We start from the raw sequence: 11,098 nt of genomic DNA, 5'->3' as shown, positions 1-11,098 counted from the left end.
TATTCATTGTTTTCATTTTTGTTTATAATTGTTTAAAAGTTCTAACTCAATGCTCTCCATCTTCCCTCTCTTTTTTCAGGTGCTAGACGACCTCATTTAAGTAGGCCTTACATTGAATGTGTCCAGAAGGTTCTTCTGTACACTAATAGGGCATTCCATTCTTTAGTAAGTCTTCAACGTCTTGCTATTTGGGGTTTAGGTCCTGAGCCTTCTATTGAAGCCCTTGCACTCGAGGCTATAATTCGTAAACATAAGCTCTCTTCCCTTTTCTTTTTTTTTTTTGATGTCCTTACTTTTTAGGAATGGCCACTATGAAAGAGAACAAAAACAAAGGGGTGATGGATGAGACAGTTAAGTAGGGAGTGCAACCTCAAACTCGTCCATTAGCAGGTGAGAAAAGAAAAAATATATCGTCGAGGGTTGACTTAGGTGATCTCCCAAGTAGGCGCAGTAAGGAGAAGAAAAGCAAGTCGTCTAAGCATCAAGACGTTCAACCTACTCTCCTCGTCCCTGATTTAGAGATTCACACCAAGCCCTGAAAATATTTTACCTCAAAACAAACGAGATAGTATTTGTTTTTGGAAAAGGGCAAAAATGATCATGTCCAGATAGGGTCTCCCCAACTGGCTGTCATCCCTTACATGCTTACAGCCATACCTATTTTTTAAGCCCAAAAAAAAAAATGCATAATTAAGTAGAAATTACGTTCCTTTCAAAAATAAAAAATAAAATAAAAAAAAGAAGAAATTACCTGTGTAAAGCAGAAAAAAAAAATGCACCTCGGTATTTTCCCTTCTCTTTTTGGGTACACAAAACAAAATCAGTAGATAGCGAAACACCAACTACCACTGTCTAGTTGGTTTCCAACTACCCAACATGCAATTATTTTCCAACTCTGAATCTGTTACATTGCAGTCACTCGGGCATCGTATAGGGTATCATCTGGGCAACCACTGTTAACGGTATTACAAAGTATATCATGCAGATAACATAACCCCTAACTAATTTGATCACCGGGAATTCCTAGCCTCTTAACTCGAAGTAGCTTGTGAATCATAATAACACCAATCAGCTGCAGATTCTTGGTCTAAAAACATCTCAAGCAATGGGAATTTTGGGTTCGCCTAAGTTCACAAAAGCCTCAGCATGGCCATGCGCACCATTGCCACATTCCAAGAAACGAGGTGGTTCATAAACACATTCACATACTTCCCTTTGTCGTTCTGTTCAGAAAAAGCCCACAGATCATTAAGTAAAGATCTCATGGTCCTGAAGAAAAGTCAAGGTAATGAAGCTTACCTTGTAATCCAGATAATAAGCATGCTGCAAAAAAGCAAGCAGAGGTAGTATCAGCACCTTCAAGTTTAAGATTTTTGTTTGGGGGGGGGGGGGGGGTTGGGAGGTAAAAATGTTGATCTTCCCCTCACAGAGAGAGAGAGAGAGAGAGAGAGAGAGAGAGAGAAATCATTGACATACCTCCCACATATCTAAACTGATGATTGGCTGCAAAAGAAGAAATGATCAATGCAATTGGAAAGATAAACATCAAGTAAGCTGGTATTGGAAAAAAGACATTTACTTACTATGTCATCCCATACTAGTGGGCAAATGCCATTTGATGTTTTAATTACTGCAAGCCGTCTCTCTTCTTTCTTCACTAAATAAACATAAAACAAGATTAGTATTATTTTAGGGGATCATCAAAACAAAATAAATCATAAAATGAATTCCTAAGCTAGTAAGAACAAACACTTGGAATCAATATTATATTTCTATTTTTGTGCACTTGCCGCACTAAGCACAGGTTCCAATCTGTGATGTCTACTGCTAAATTATCTGAGATTTTTGAAATAGGATAAAATATAGGCAAACATGCAAAAAATGTTAAACATTGATTGTTGGGAAAAATATGCAAAACAATTGAAGACGATCCTAAAAGTATCATAAAAGGAGGCAGCAAGGTTAAAGGCAACAGATTCTTATCCAACTCATCAACCTTGACCTCCACAATCAATAAAAAAGTTGTCAATCTATTATAAGTATTAAAATAAATTCCTCCTTGTGCAACTAATTCATCTCTTTATTTAAATACAACAGACACGTGACTTACACACCTTAACTTTTTCCATAATTCTTGGGAAGATGTCTCATTCAAGATATTGTCCTTAACCTCTACGGCAAGACTTAAATGACAATACTCATTGCTTTCATCTTAATCTCTTATTCAGCATCAGATATGATAGCCATTTTTTCAACTTTTTACAGAATGCCTTAATCAATCCTAGCAGTTCTAGATTATCTTTGACAATGTTTTCCAAACATTATTTTTCCAATCAAAGGAGGCGAATTTTGACCTCATCATTTCCAAGATCCCAAAGGACCCAAACCAATAGTTCTACTTCTAACACCAATTTGCTCCCAAAAAAAAACCCGTAAAATAGTAGAAGAAAAAGTCCACAAAACACAAAATTTAATGTGGTTCAACAAACTCTATTCCTATATCAGCAAGCAATACCAAAAAAAAGTTTCTATCATAACAATCACACACCAATCGTACAAACATAAATTGACCTAAATCCCAATACTGGGTGCTATCACGCTAATAAACTAGACACAACTTGTAAGAAAACAGAGGAAGTGAGAGCGAAGTCCAAATGTTTGAAAAGACCCATCTCTAGTTTCTTTGACCTAGGGCATGCGAAACCCTAGACGCTAGTAGAAGAAGTGCCTGCTCTCTGAGTGAGGCTTTAGTGTTTTTTAGTCCACAACGTTGGTACAGAAAGTGTGATTCCTATCGTGTAAGGCTAGTATGGAGAACTTGTCTGCCATGTGGGAATCCTTCTCGTTGTCTAAGTCAGAGGAGAGTAAATACATGGTGGCCAACAGTGGTTTAGACAGAAAATAACTGCTAGCGGCGAGGTTTTTCACAGGCCGAGTGTTAAGTATGGAAGCAATTGCAAGAACCTTCAAGTTGCTTTGGCACACAGAGAAGGGTTTTGAGGTTCGAGATATGGGTGACCACCGAGTTTTGTTCATCTTTACGGAGGACTCTGATGTTGATGAGGTTTTGGCTGGTGAGCCATGGTCCTTTGCTAAAAACCTGGTAGCGCTGAAGCGGGTTCGGTGACATACAGAGGTGAAGAGCTTGGGTTTTGACAGAGCATGTTTTTGGCTACAAGTTCACAACCTTCCCCTGGGCAGTTTGAATATAAGAGTCGCAAAAGAAATCATCTCAGCGGCAGGCGAGGTGGTTCACAGTGAGGAGAGCAGTGACGAGTACGAGGGGAGTAACTTTGTGCGGGTAAGGATGAGTTTAGATATTACAAAACCTCTGAGCAGAGGTAGGAAGATCGGGTTGAGCAATAGAGAGGAGAGTTGGATTAGTTTTAAGTACAAGCATTTGCCTAACTTATGCTACTGGTGTGGTCGTCTAGCTCACCAGGATAGGAATGTTCACTATGTCAGAGAAGGAAAGGAACCCTAAGGGAAGGCGATCAACAATTTGGATCATGGTTATGTGCTGCTACCACAAATCTTGCAAAGAAAATGATTATCTGTGTCACGGGTTATGAGGAGGAGGTCAGTAAGGAACCTTCGTGTAATCCAAGTCCTGGAAGCAATGGTGATAGCGGATGGTTTAAGTTGCAAACTAAAACAAGTAGTGAGGGAGAAGATGAGCAACGATTCCAATCTGCTATGGGTGATCAGGTAGTGCAAGAATTAACCCCAGAAGCCCGAACTGAGGAGGAAAAGGGCCCGGCTAAATTGTGCACAACAGCTTGTCAAAATGTAAACCACCCGTGTCTGCTTCTTTTCATAACTTCCAAGATCAGTTGGACGAGATTGATGGTGAGTTAACATGGTATGATGACAACATGGGGAAGATACAGAGGGTGAGTTGGTTGTTCAGCAATGTGGGGTTGGGTCTCGAGCTGTGGGGCCAGCAAATTTTCTGAAGAACTTGTTTTCTCAATCCGTGCCAGGTAGTACTGCTCCCAAAATGCCATGATTCACAAGGATAGCTAGGAGGCGGGCTTGTCTTATGACCCTTTGGAACCAGTTGTGGCTAAATGGATGAGACAGGAATGTGAAGAGGATACAGAGGCAAAATTTTCCAAACAGTGTAATTTTCAAAAACTTTAAGCCAGATAGCATGCATACAAAGTTATTTTGTTAGTTAGACTTTTTTTGGAAGTCGAGTTTGGCAAACTCGACTTTGGGTTGGAAAACAAACACTATAGTGGCGTTTTTTTAATGCATATAGCAGTGTTTATAGAAAACGCCACTATAGGGTACCTATAGTGGTGTTTTTGACAAACGCCACTATAGTGTTCGTTTTCCAGCCCAAAGTCGAGTTTGCCAAACTCGACTTTCAAAAAGAGTCTAACTAACAAAAAAACTTTGAATGCGTGCTATCCGGCTTAAAATTTTCGAAATTACACTGTTTGGCAAATTTTGCCGGATAAAGAGGAGGATAATGGTCGTCGTAAGAAACGAGCTGCATGCTCATATGATTTAACGGTGGAGGCTGATAATCAGCCCCGCCGAACAGCCATGAAACTCTTAGCATGGAATTGCAAGAGGCTTGGGAGGCGACGTGCAATTCAAGAGCTTGTCGATATTGTACAAGCTCAAAGTCCCATGATTGTGTTTTTGTCAGAAACATGGTCAGATAAGGAACGTATGGTGTGGGTTCGAGATAAGATTTTCTTTGATGGTTGTTTTACGGTACTTTCTGATGGTAGGGGAGGGTTTGGCACTTCTTTGGAAAACCGATGTTAATGTGTAGGTGGATAGCTTTTCAAATTACCATATTGATTCTATTGTCCATGGTGGGTCGGAAGATGCATGGCGACTGACTAGGTTTTATAGTGAGCTTGATTCTAGTCGAAGAAGTGAGGGATGGAATATGTTAAGAATGCTAAACTCAAAATTGAAGCTTCCATGGTGCTATTTTGGAGATTTCAATGAATTGCTTGAGGTGTAGGAAAGAGGGGAGGGGTTCCTAGGGCTCATAATTTGATGCAAAATTTTCGGGACGTGTTGGACCAATGTGGTTTTATTGATTTAGGTTATTCAGGCCCGGATTATACTTGGCATGGCCATCGAAGGGGGGAGATGATATGGGAGTGTTTGGATAGGGGTGTTGCTAATTATGATGGTTAGCAAAATTTCCTACAGGTAGAGTGAAGCACTTGAATTGTTTTACATCGGATCATCAGCCAATTCTTTTGGCTCTAAATGTGGATGGTGAGCATCAAAAATGGTGTCGAAAACCTTTTCGTTTTAAGGCAATGTGGATTTCGGATCCTAGATGTAGAGAGACTATAACTAAAGCATGGGATTGTGCTCTTGATGGTACACCTATGTTTGTTGCTTCTCAGAAACAAAAAAAAGTGCATGAAGGGTTTGAAAGATTGGAGCCATGATCATTTTGGTAATGTGCAGAAATCTATAAAGCAATTAAAGGATCAACTTTGGAGGGCAGAGGAGGTTTCGGCCAGGTCTGGTAATTATGAAGAAGTAACTCAGATGAAGAAGGAATTGAATATTTTACTGGACAAGGAAGAACATATGTGGTAGCAATGTTCCTGCATTCAGTGGTCAAAGAGCGGCGATAAGAATACTAGGTTCTTCCATGGTTTAGCAACTCAGAGGAAGAGAAAGAATTTCATAAAGGGTTTATGTGATGAGCAAGGGGTGTGGCAGGAGGATGAAGAGTTTTTTCAGCCTTATTAACTGAGTTCTATTCCAATCTTTTCACTTCTTCCAACCCACATGATTTGGATTGCATTTTGGATGGTGTTCAAACCGTGGTTACTGTAGAGATAAGGGTTAAACTTGACAAACCTTATACTAGTAAGGAGGTAGGTGAAGCAATTAGGGAGGTGGCTCCACTCAAAGCCCAGGACCGGATGGAATGCCTCTATTTTTTCAGACCTACTGGACTAATGTAGGTATGGATGTTACTCAAGTTGTGCTTTCTTGCTTAAATTCGGGTTCCATTCTAAAATTTATCAATCATGCCTTTATTACTTTGATCCCTAAAGTTAACAATCCGGACAGGGTTTCTGATTTTAGACATATTAGCATCTATAATGTAATTTACAAAAATTATTAGTAAGGTGATTGCTAATTGTCTCAAGCCCCTACTTGATTCTATTATTTCGGAAACTCAGAGTGCTTTTATTGTTGATAGATTAATTACTGATAACATTTTATTAGCTTTTGAGTCTTTGCACCATATGAAGACTAATTGCACAAGAAAGAAGGGTTTCATGGCTATGAAGTTGTATATGAACAAAGTTTATAATAGGGTGGAATGGGTTTTTCTTGAATGGATTCTCCTAAATTGGGTTTTCAGGAATCATGGTGGCTTTAATAATGGAGTGCATCGCCACGGTTTCGTATTCTATTTTGGTGAATGGTGAGCCTAAAGGTATGATTACTCCCTTTAGAGGGATTTGACAAGGGGATCATCTGTCTCCTTTTTTACTACTTTTTGTGCAGAAGGATTAAACACTATTTTGCGCAATGCTGCTATAGGAGGAGCTATCCAAGGTTTTCAATCAGTAGAAGTGGACCCAAACTAACCCACCTATTTTTTGCAGATGATTGTTTAACTTGTGCAGATCTACCTTGGAAAAGTGTAATAGAATTCAGGAGTTACTTGCTTATTATGAAGATGCTTCGAGGCAGATTTAGCAGGAATACAGATGAGCAGACACAAGAGGATATCAAGGTAGCCTTAAATGTTCCTTTAATTCAACATTATGAGAAATATTTAGAGCTTCCTTCTTTTGTTGGCAGAAATAAGATGGCTTGCTTCACTCAAATCAAAGAGCGGATATGGGCGAGAATACAAGGTTGGAAGGACAAGCTCCTGTCCCAAGCTGGAAAGGAGGTCATGATTGAGGCTGTGGTCCAATCTATCCCAGTTTACTCGATGAGTGTTTTCAAGTTACCGATTGGCTTGTGCAAAGATATTGAAGCTATGATTTGAAAGTTTTGGTGGGGGAATGGTGACTTGAATAAAATTCATTGGATTAAATGGAGTTCTCTCTGTTCTTTTAAATCTATTGGAGGTATGGGCTTTCAGGATTTCCAAAAGTTTAATAATGCTATGCTTGCAAAATAGGTTTGGCATCTTCTCCATCACAAAGAAACTTTACTGTACAAAGTTTTTAGTGCTAAGTATTTCCCGAATTGTAGTATTCTCAAGGCTCCTATACATCCAAAGTGCTCTTATGCGTGAGATGTTATCAACAAAGCAGCAATTTGGAGGGTGGGGAATGGGGAATTAATTGATGTTTGGAAACACCAATGGCTGCCCGATCCGGCTGCAGCAAGATTGTTTCTCCTAGAGCAAGTTCTCCAATGACTCAGGTTTATGATTTATTCTATCCTAACACTAGGATTTGGGATCCGGGGAAATTGGAGGGGTGTTTTCTGCCTTGGGAAGCCGAATTGGTGGGAAGGATTCCTATTAGTGAAGGGTGGGATGAGGACATCTTGATTTCGCCTTTAACTTCGGAGGCGAATATAGTGTTTAGAGTACTTATCGAATGCTCGTTGAAGTGGAAAATCTCACCTTGCCAAGCTCTTCCTCTTCGGCTCAGTCACAGGATGTTTGGAAGAAAATTTGAAAGCTTCAAGTTCCAATTAAAATACTACACTTTCTATGGCGAGCTGCTGAGAACTCTCTCCCTACCAAGATGAATCTGAAGGCATGGCATATCCCTGTGGATGATACTTGTGATGATTGTAGAGATCACGCGGAGTCTATTATGCATTGCTTGTGGTTGTGCGATCAATCTCGCTCAGTATGGTTGTTTGATCCGTGTTTCAACTTCTTGGCTCAGAAGAAGTGCAGGTTCTTCGTGGAGATTTTGGAGGCTTTGTTCAGTGAAGGTTTGGCCTATAGGTGTGCTTTGTTTGCTACGGTGACTTGGGGACTGTGGCAGAGGCAGAATAGAGTCAGGGTGCACTAGCCCTCTTGGTCGCTGCATGATACAGGGGATAGAGCTAAGGAGTTGGTTCGGGAGCTTTGGGATGTCCATCAGAGGAAGCCGCAGGGACCTGCTCGTTGACCTCCAGTGCGTTGGTCACCTCCACCTGAAGTCTGCTTCAAGGCAAATTTTGATGCTTCTCTCTTTGATGGGACAAACAGTGTTGGGATAAGGGTGGTGGTCAGGGATCATTTGGGCTGCGTGATTGCGACTTTGAGTCAACTAGTGAATTCAATCCATTCGGCGGACATGGCTAAAGCATTGGCAGGAAGACAGGTTGTAGGGGAGCTGAGCCTTTTTAACGTGATTTTTGAAGGTGATTGCCTCTGTGAAATACAGGCTCTTCAGTGCTCGAGTCGATGTAAAACTTTGTTTGGTCACATTATTGAAGAAGCTAAGAGTCTTGGACAAAATCTGAGACACTATTCGTTTTAGCATGTTCGTAGGGATGGGAATAAGTTAGCTCACACTTTAGCTAGAAGAGCAGTTTTATCTACAGACATTAATGTTTGGGTGGAAGAACTACCCTCTGAGTTGGATGTTGTATTCCAATCGGATTCGCCTTAATATTTTTAATAAAATTTCGCTTATCTTTCTCAAAAAAAAAAAAAAAAAAAAAAAAAAAAAAAAAAAAAAACTAGACACAACTTTGTCTTTAAATCTCTATCTCTCTCTCTCTCTCTCTCTTTCTCAAACAAAAGTACACAGCCACTCTATTTAAAGGAAATGTCAATGTTAAATTCCATAACCAATAAGGAAACCTTGAAATTTATCCCCTCATGGGTTAAACTTAACATTTATCTTAAATGATTATCTTCTATAATCACATCTCTCTCTCTTCTTTATCCCAAAATCGAATGCATATTTATTGCATGTTATAACGTAGTCTGTTATCATAAGATAAAGGTTACTAAATTTCTAGTCCCTATTTTTCCCCCTTTTTTCCTTAATAATAGATGTTTCCCTCCAAATACCTTGTCCATTTGCCACTTGTAGCTATCATGTGTTTGAACATAGTAAGGTATTGATGCAGAACAACTAGAACAAAAGTAAAACAATAATAAAATAAAGGGATATGACCTAGGAGTCAGCATCAAGCAGGGAAACCACTAGGAGTCAGCACCTAAGGTAGACTTAGAGTTAGCACTAGACCAAAAGAGACTAAACGACCATTTTTTTCATTCATCAAAATATCAACTAACTCCTCAAGGAGTACAATAGGTTGTTTATAAAGAATTGCTAAACCCTAGTTCTATTTGGCTAGGAAACTCTAATCGCCTTATTACAAAAATAACCTTACTTCCAAATTAAAATACTAATAGCATAATAAACTTCTAGGACCTAAAACATAAAAATACAATTGACTTGCGTCTCCCTCATCATTCTCCTCCGGTTGGAGAAAACTCGACCTTGAGTTTTAAAGCATTGAAAGCTTAGGATGACAAGTATCACTTGCTTCAAGTCTGGAATCACCTTAGGGAGCACAGGGAAAAGAAAAACCTTGAATTCCACCACATCAAACTCATTTGGAATAACAAAATCAATGTGTGGAATCAATACAATCTCATCTTGAACCTTATGAACTTTATGAACCATAGGAAACAGTGTGGTTTTAACCTCTTCGACTTCATCAATATGTAGATCTTCAAGCACCATGGAGGGTTGATCAGAAGCACATTTAATAACTTCAACTTTCACATCATGTGCACCCTTAAGCTTGCTGCATTGTTTTTGAGTGGGTGCCATTATCTTTTCTAGTTGGACATTAATCCTAGTGATTATTTGCTCCCCCAATTTCCACGACATAGGTGAAACATTTTGATTTTCCTATCTTACACTAGCAAAAAGTAAACTGAGAAGATTTAAGGAAATGTCTTCACTTTCATCTATGACCAGATTCATAATTGTTTCCATGTTTGAAAGTAATGCAGGTGGATAGTTGGATCTAATTACCTTTAAGAAACTTTGAAACATCTCAACAACCAATGCATCACACTCAAGATCCAGCATCACCAAGCATAATTTAACCTTTGCAATGGTATCAAGAATTGAAACCACCTTCTTATAAGAGCAAGTAGACACATGAGACTATTTTCAAATGCTGCCACAATCAACTAAAATATTTCTTTCATTTGCTCATCCTAATATGGGGCATTTGGTGTTGTTATCCTTGTAATCTCAATAATGTAAGATACAACTGAAACCTTCACATCCATTTCAGCATGTCTCAAAAGTTTATTAGTGATCAATGCCTTCACTGAGGGTAAAAGTGCATCTCGCATTGATTTGGATGGTTCGTGCTCCACATATGCTAACAAATTTTCAACTTTATCAAGAAGAGTGAGAAGATCATCAATGGATGAAGGAGGGTTAAGGAGTCTATTCTCACACTCCTTAATTTGCTTCTCAAATTCTCTATCTTTAAGTTGCTTCTCAAGCTTTCTATCAAAGGAAGTCATTTTCAGCTATGAGGCACAAAATAGTGAAACATGGAGATTGAAACTAAATTTTTTGCTCAAAGTTGAAGCGCACAGGTTGGCTTCTGGGTTTAATGGTTTTTTTTTTTTTTTTTTTTTTTTTTTGCAATTGGGCTGGTGAAGCTTGGGCTTTCAACTCTCTTTTTTGTTTTTAAGTGGCAAGTTGGGTTGGTATGTCTTTTATGGGCTGAAACAAGTGTGTATTGAGAGTGAAACCGGATGCTAGTGTCGCTAGGAAGAAAGAACTCAGATGGGGCTATCGGGTTACCGTTGATATGGGGTCAATGGACTGGCTATTTGTTGCAACAGCGACAGTCTTGTGATGGCTGTGGGCAACGGCCTTGGGACGACAGGGTGAGATCGACATTAATGAATTCTTGCAGTATGTTTTGGTGGAGTGGGTTGGCAACGCGGTACTCTGAGACGGCAAGGTGGAGCAGTGTTGCACTGAGACAAAGGAGGAACTCAAAGTGGCCGAGGAATAGGTTGGCACTTCAATCGTTTATTGGCATGGCAGCGTTGGCTTTCCAATGGGCGGTGGCATGTGAAGAAACCTTTTGAAAGAACCTGACCAGATCTGGCTGTGGGGTTTGTTGGTTGTTGGGTCAAAAG

At 39.5% G+C, this 11,098-nt stretch overlaps 1 non-coding gene across 1 annotated transcript; it reads right to left on the bottom strand.

Moving 5' to 3' along the window:
- Positions 1–544: 544 nt before the first annotated feature.
- Positions 545–1,667, bottom strand: LOC112003046 (uncharacterized). Its single transcript, XR_010623967.1, has 5 exons — positions 1,584–1,667; positions 1,477–1,503; positions 1,300–1,323; positions 752–1,223; positions 545–657 (listed from the first exon to the last, which is right to left on the bottom strand). It is a non-coding gene; the product is annotated as an uncharacterized LOC112003046 (transcript).
- Between the last annotated feature and the right edge of the window lie 9,431 nt (positions 1,668–11,098).

The sequence above is a fragment of the Quercus suber genome, unplaced genomic scaffold, assembly GCF_002906115.3.
Source record: "Quercus suber isolate HL8 unplaced genomic scaffold, Cork oak 2.0 scaffold_384, whole genome shotgun sequence".
Lineage (NCBI taxonomy): Eukaryota > Viridiplantae > Streptophyta > Magnoliopsida > Fagales > Fagaceae > Quercus > Quercus suber.
The sequence above is the reverse complement of the archived record's forward strand: the minus strand, read 5'-3'. Positions and strand labels throughout refer to the sequence as shown.